Here is a 7,580-nt window from a genome sequence, read left to right on the forward strand (position 1 = left end):
TTGCAATTTGATCTTTAAATCCTCATATCGTGTCAGCTTTTCCAGTTGTTTCTCTTCAATCCTGCTGTCACCTGGGATTGCAACATTGATAATCCATACTTTGTTTTTTTAACACAATCGTGAGGTCAGGAGTATTGTGCTCCAAAACTCTGTCTGTCTGAATTCGGAAGTCCCAGAGTAGCTTGACATGTTCATTCTCTGTAATTTTTTTCCGGCTTGTGATCCCACCAGTTCTTTGTTGCAAGCAGGTGGTATTTGTGGCACAGGTTGTAAGTAAAGTTGTTGTTGTTATTATTATTATTATTATTATTATTATTATTATTATTATTATTATTATTATTATTATCTTAAGCTAATATTTTCAGCTTTTTTAACAACCATTTTAACGTAGCAGGAATGCCATCTGAAAGTGAAAGGAAGCTTGTGTGGGAACTAGGAGCCACTTTGAAAACTAGTTTCTGTAACTTTCACTACCACTAGTAAACTGCTTATTTGTCTGGGGCTGAGGCAGATCCCTCTATTTACAATAATTTCATATTATTTATCCAACCGTAGCCCTCCTTGCAGTCATCTGGTTTTTATTTGTTCATATTCATATGGAATGCAATTATTAAATAACTGGACTTGCATACCAGTAATGAAAAACAGAATAGACAGACAATTGTTAGGTTGGTAAAATATAATGCAAAATGAAGTGCTACCTATCTGCAATTTTGTAGAGTTCAGTCCCATTTTAGGACCTTGCATGACTCCAGATTCCATCCAGATGTGTGAATAAACAGATAAATTACAGCCATTAAGATTCCCCACAAGGGTAAATGGGGGAGGGTTACTTCTCAGATTCATAAATCATAATCCACATCCATTTGGGGAATTTTGACAAGTCTGGATCAATTTGGGGCTACTTGGGGTATGAACTGAATTACCAAACTGTCCTCTGAACAGTTCTGAATGATTTCTTAAAATTAAAATTAGCATTTCCAGAGCATTTTTCTTTCAAGTAGAAACATCTGGCACCCAGCAATTCATTCTAAAAAAAACAAGAACACATCATAATTGTAGAGGGTGTGCATCTTTTGAGCTTTTCTTTACATTGCTAAAAACAAAATCAGCACTGACATGAGGTTAATTTAGAAGTTATTAGTGAAGTATAAATGACCGCATCAAACAGTTTTAATCACAAGACTTCATGTAAGCATGTGTCTTATAGAGCTATAGTTTAAAATGTCTAATTACTGGCAGCATTACTGTCTGTTGCTATATTGGTACAGGGAGCCAGTTTGTTCTAGTGATTTGAGTATTGTGTTATAACCCTAGGAGACCAAGGTTTGAATACCTGTTCAGCCATGGAAACCCATTGGTTGGCCTTGATCAAGTCATACTCTTGCAGCCTAAGAGGAAGTAATGGCAAACTTTCTCTAAAAAAATCTTGCCTAGAAAAGTCCACAATAGAATCTCCATAATATCATCAATTAAATTTTGATATGAAGACACCTGTAAAGTGAGTTCTAATAGTCTATCAAGAAACAGGCTGACTGGTGTCCATAATTCACAGATTTACAGCTTTGATTCCAATCCATGTGCAAGATGCATAGTAATTTCAATTGTCCTTAAATCAAATTAGGTGTTCCATTCTGATGCATGCAATATAAGCCACATTAGTCATTTTTGAATTTTATTCAGCAGAAGGCTGTCATGTCTATGATTCTATGTCTTGAAATTTCTGGACCAGAACCAGAGATTCAGGAATAAGCCCTTGTGACATCATAGATGAAGAACCTGTTGATATCATTAAGCAACAACCACAGATGTTCATAGCTTTTCATTCTAACACTTATGCATGTAGACAGAATCTATTTTCCTGTCTGGAAATTAAATGTCTTTGCAAATTGCAACACTTGATTTAAATCAATTGTTTGCAAAGTATCGTAATGTCAACAACCAGCTAGAAGGTTATTTGCCTGACTAGGGTTTTGCAAGCAGCCTTGTTGCCCATCTCGAGCTGAACCCATAAAAACTGGAGAATATGAAACCCCACCTGCCACCTGAAGGTCACCCATCAAAACTCGGGACTCTAAGCAGTGCCCTATAATCTAGTGCAGAAGGATGATTGGAAATGGAAAAATGATTATTTCTTTATTCATAATTACCTTTTTCCATGTGGAAGCACACAAGGTAGAGGGAGAACATGACTGACAATTAGAATAGAAAACGAATAGACAACAAAAGGGTTGAGCATTTCTTCCTGTGAACTTCACTCCCACTCACTTTCAGGAATGCTTATAACTCTAGCAGTAGAGCTGGTGGAGGAGGGGATGTTTCAGCTCTCTGAGTTCATCTCAGGACAGCTTTGGAATTGTCACTCATTCCTAGTAAGCAATGAGTCAAAAACATGTCTTCTTGGTCCAATATTGTATGTCTTTCAGAGCTGCTTAATTATTGGAGACAGGGATATTACCACATCATCAGATGAGACAATTTGACATCCCTTTTCATCATGGAGCCCTTCACATGATGTAAAGGGACTTCCGGCCAGGCTCTGTGGCAAAAAGGGAGGTGAAGTAGCACCTGCCACTACCGCGGCAACATGAGAGCCTTCCCATGTTGCCTTCCCATCAGTTGGGGAAGCTGGGTGGCAACGCTTCCTCCCATGAAATGAGAAGGAAGGTAAGGTGGGCAATGCGGGGTCATGGAGTGGTGGCTTCTCCAAAAACCCTGTCAAGAGCCCATGGATTTGACCCAACCTTTCTGCTAAGATCCTTTGAGTTGAGACCAATACTCCATGATGGGCCAAGAAATAAAGTGCAGGAGTAAGCAATATTAACAAAGATATGCAAAAATCACTGCCATGTCTTGAAAAGTACTAATTACAAAGATAAGAGAATTTTCCCCCTTAATTAATTATAAGACATTTTACTGACGAAGTCTTCGAGGAGGGAACTGTGAGTATACCTGATTTAAATGCCCTGTTTGAAATTACTATTGACAACAAAAAATAAGACATTTTAATCACCTCTCATTTTTAAGAAGCATAAGAAATCATTTTGTTGAAGCAATACCTGTCAACATTGACAGATGTTGCTCTTAGCTTGTATTTCTTCTCTTCCACCCTTAACAGAAATCCTGATTGGTAAGATTATAGATGGAACAAGAAGTCATGAGAACCAATGGGATATTCTCCTTATTGGGATAATATTATCGGGGTAATATTTAATGAATATTTTGTAGCTCAAAAATATTCAGCAAAAAGGCCTAACTAAATGCTATCCCAGAATATTAAACCCTTAATCCTGATGAGGGGTGCATCTATACTGAAGACTTAATGCAGCTTGCCACCACTAGAACTGCCATTACTCTTTGCTATGGGATCATGAGAGTAGTGGTTTGGTAAGGAACCAGCCCTCATGGGCAGATAAGTCTTGCAAAACTACAGTTCCCATGATTTCATAGCTTAGAGCCATGGCAGCTAAAGTGGTGTAAAACTGCAGTAATTCTACAGGATATATATATCCTAAGTTAGCTACAGCTAAGCCTATCGATTTGGGTTCTAAGGGCTGATAGGCAAAGAGTAGAACATTTCTCATTTTAAAAAGAAAGAAAGATAGACACTGGAATGTGTATGATTCTATGTTTCTCTATATACAGGCAGTTCCCAAGCTACAAACAAGATAGGTTCTGTAGATTTGTTCTTAAGTAATACCAGCCACACACACACACACACACACCGTGCTTCCTTGAAAAAAGACACTGTCTTATATTTATTTTTCTTCAAGAAGACACTCTATGGCTTATTTTCAGGGGACTTCTTATTTTTTATTAAGTATGGTACAACAATCTGCATTCATGGGATGATCTTTCTGGGCTTAGTAGCAGACTGCTTGCTGAAGTTTTTCCCCTATCCCCTGGTGTTTGTGTGGGGTGAGAGAGACCCACAGACTGTTACTGGTTGGTGCTGGGAAGGAGCAGCTTTACTGGTGTTTGTGGGGGGTGAGAGAGACCCACAGACTGTTGCTGTGGGAGAGAGATCCACAGTACTGAGTAAAGCAGCAGCCACAGCTTTACTTCTTCCCCCTGAGGACACACAATACTTAAAGCAGAGCATCCTGCTCCTCACTTCACTGTGGAGACTTTCACTTTCTATGTCTCCCTCTATGCCTCAGCTTGCAACACACACAGAATGACCGAAGGACCTGACAGAGAGAGCCGACCTTGTACACTGCATAGCCATGCCAATCCCTATGTCTTATTTTCGGGGTATGGCTTATATTGCACAAATACTCAGACATCCTGCCACCACTTATTTTATGAGTATGTCTTATTTTGGGGGAAACAGGGTATATACCCTGTTGGATAGCATAGGAAAGGATTACACCCCTGTGGTGTTTGTTTTACTGGCTGTGCCCCTGTTCAGAAGATTTCATCTCACTTTTTTCCCTGTGATAATTGGATTTTGAAAAATTTGGCTTGCTGTGGAAACAAGGATTGGTGAGAAAGCTTCAATGGAGACACCTTTTCCCTGTGATAACTCTTTCAAGAGTGATTTTTCCTTCCCTTGAGGTAGATTTCTCTCACTTCCTGTTGTCTCACCCCCATTCTTAAATATGTGTCATTTGTAAGTTGGATGTTTGTAACTCAGGAACTGACTGCATATGTGTGAGAGAAAGAGAGAGGGAGAATGTGTGTGTGTGTGTGTGTGAGAGAGAGAGAGAGAGAGAGAGAGAGAGAGAGAGATAAATGTTTGCAGATATGTTAGTAGCTCGCCACAGACTGTTTTTACACTTGAATTTCTAGAAGACTTTCACATAGATAAAAGCTTTCTTCCCTTCTGTTTTTCTTTCTTCTTCTTTTTTTGCATATGTTAATAATTCATTACACATAGTGCTTTCTGTCTGCCAGTGAAGAGCTCATATGGCAGTAATACTTGTGCATCTAAAACTGAACTGAACATCTTAGGGACAATCTGCAATGTACTGATCAGTTGCCACTGTGTAACGTATAAATAAAGGAGTAAATATGCTTTTTACTGCCTCATTTAGACAATGGCATTGCATAGGCAACCTGTTCCTGAAACTACTGGTAATAAGGTTGTGGTTACTGCCTGAGAAACCCTCTAGGGCAGCAATTAGGGCAGCGTTACATAGGACTTGAACCGTGCACTGATAAATCCTTTACCTACATTAATGGCCTAGGTGTCCCAATTACATTTAAATCCACTGTGGATGGGAAAGGAATTAATCCCTTCCTGTTCTTGAAAAGAAACACACATTTTCCATCTGCAACTGGCAATAGAACAGGGAGCTTCTTGCCATGGAAATTCATATTTCTGATACTTGAAAGGAATTCTACAAGACAGGGGAACATATACAAATCAATATATAGATTAATGGGCACAACTAAAAATGTATACATTTTGAAAAATGGGTATGAACAAAATAAATACAAAAAGGTACACATTAGGAAATGAGCAAAGAAATACAAACTGCCATAGGACAGGGGTAGTCCCATAAATCAGACTGGAATGGGATGCTAAGAAATGCAAAGAGGACAAGACTAGTGGCAAAACTAAAATGGAAGTATCTTGTGTATTGGGCCAGTGCAAAAATTATTGGCCTACTTGAGTGCACTGCTGTCATGCCAATGTGACACTTTGTCATACTAATGCAAGTATATTTTAGTGTAATGGGGTTAGTATGGAGCACCATCATGATTATATCTTTTGGGTAGCCTTTCCTACCTTTTATTTTCATTTCTGCTTACAAAAGAGAAAGATGTGTGTGTGTTTAATTGACTAATCTATATTGGGCTATTTCCTTTTTATTCAATTAAACACATTAAGACGTCAGTCCTATTCCCACTTATCTAAGAGCAAATTTCATTTTTACTGCTGGATCAAATTACACTGCATTGATTAATCTAAAGAATACATTAAGCACTGCCAACCTAGAAAAGGCAAGGCACACTCGAAACACGTGTGTCCTTTGTAGCTAATAATGAGTATCCTTTATTATAGACATAGAGTTGCAGTCTAAAGCTATGCACCCATAACTGCTTTGTATTCACTATTGCTACCGAGTTACCATCATTACACTATTGCCACAACTGTAAATACTCTCTCAAACATATTTTACCAAGTTGCAGCAAAATTGTGCCACGGATGCTTTTTCAGCCGTTGATCAGGGTACTGGAGGATGACATTTTCATACTCTCTCAGACAGATGCTGGACTTCTATTGCAATTCCTTGTCACAACCTTGCTCACTGATAGGAAGAAGGTGGAAATGTCATCCTCTGGCAACCTGATCATCAGCTGAATAGACCGCCTTCACCCAGTGGGACTGCTGCCTGGTAAAGTAGGTTTGCAGGGTTGAGGACAGCATACATTGTAGGAGGAGTAAAATCTGAGCCATTGCATATATATTTTTGGAGTTATGTACATCTGAATAATTAAGTAATAAATATTATAATAATTATATAAGGAATCTGTATATGAATCTGCTCAATCCCTGAAATCCCCAGTATAGGCTTTTCTCTCAGTCTCAACTCACTCCAGGCATATTTGATGGGGATGCAAGACAGGACTTTCTCAGTGGCTGACCCTAAATTCAGGAATTCTCTTAGTTATTTTAGTAGGATTATTTAGTTGGATCCCTAATGGTAGATTTTTTTCTTTATGTTAAAGTCCTTTAAGTCAGGATTGGTGAATTAAAACCCTACTGTGTCGTATGCCCTTCCTTACTTCCTTCTTTTTCTTCTTCCTGTGTTTTCTTTTTACAATTTTCTCCTTGAAATAATGAATATTCACCTGTCTCTGCAGCAGCAGCAGTTTCACAGCTGGTCTTCATAAATTTGCACTTGTGTTCTGTCATTGTTGTTCCTGTAATATAAATAACTTCAGAGATTAAAGTTCTGGAATTTAGAGTAGCACCTTAAGATTAAATGAGCCAGATGTTTTCATAAATAACTCTGGGGAGAAATATCACTGTCTTTTAATTTATTAACAGTACATCCAAATATATAATATTAAAAAACATGTTCAAGCCCTGTTGATGTGCATCCTTGGAAGTATTCTTATTTTTGGGTTCTTAATGCAGTTCTAGAACTTGATTCTCTTAATGTAAGAGAATACAAGCAGAAATGTATGAAAGCCATCTGTGAAGCTTCTGCTACTGTAGAGACAAGTGAATATGCATTATTTCAAGAGAAAGAAGATAAAAAACACATTAAGAAAGGGTTAAAGAAAGGCATACCACTAATACAGTGAAGTTCTAATCCCCCCAAATTATGAATAACTACAAACATAGATTGTAACATTTTAAAGATTTCTTAAGTAAAGGTAAAGGCTTTTCCCTGACGTTAAGTCTAGTCATGTCTGACTCTGGGGGTTGGTGCTCATCTCTATTTCTAAGCCGAAGAGCCAGCGTTGTCTGTAGATGCCTGCATGGAGTGCTATTACCTTCCCACCGGAGCAGTACCTATTGATCTACTCACATTGCATGTTTTCAAACTGCTAGGTTGGCAGAAGCTGGGACTAACAGCAGATTTGAACCGCCAACCATTCGGTCAGCAAGTTCAGCAGCTCCA

General features: G+C 38.4%; 1 long non-coding RNA gene across 1 annotated transcript; it reads right to left on the minus strand.

The window, feature by feature from the left end:
* Positions 1–561: 561 nt before the first annotated feature.
* LOC103278541 (uncharacterized) lies at positions 562–7,243 on the minus strand. The gene is made up of 2 exons (XR_010006029.1): positions 6,802–7,243; positions 562–1,030 (listed from the first exon to the last, which is right to left on the minus strand). It is a non-coding gene; the product is annotated as an uncharacterized LOC103278541 (long non-coding RNA).
* Between the last annotated feature and the right edge of the window lie 337 nt (positions 7,244–7,580).

This window comes from Anolis carolinensis, chromosome 4 (assembly GCF_035594765.1).
Source record: "Anolis carolinensis isolate JA03-04 chromosome 4, rAnoCar3.1.pri, whole genome shotgun sequence".
Classification (NCBI taxonomy): Eukaryota; Metazoa; Chordata; class Lepidosauria; order Squamata; family Dactyloidae; genus Anolis; species Anolis carolinensis.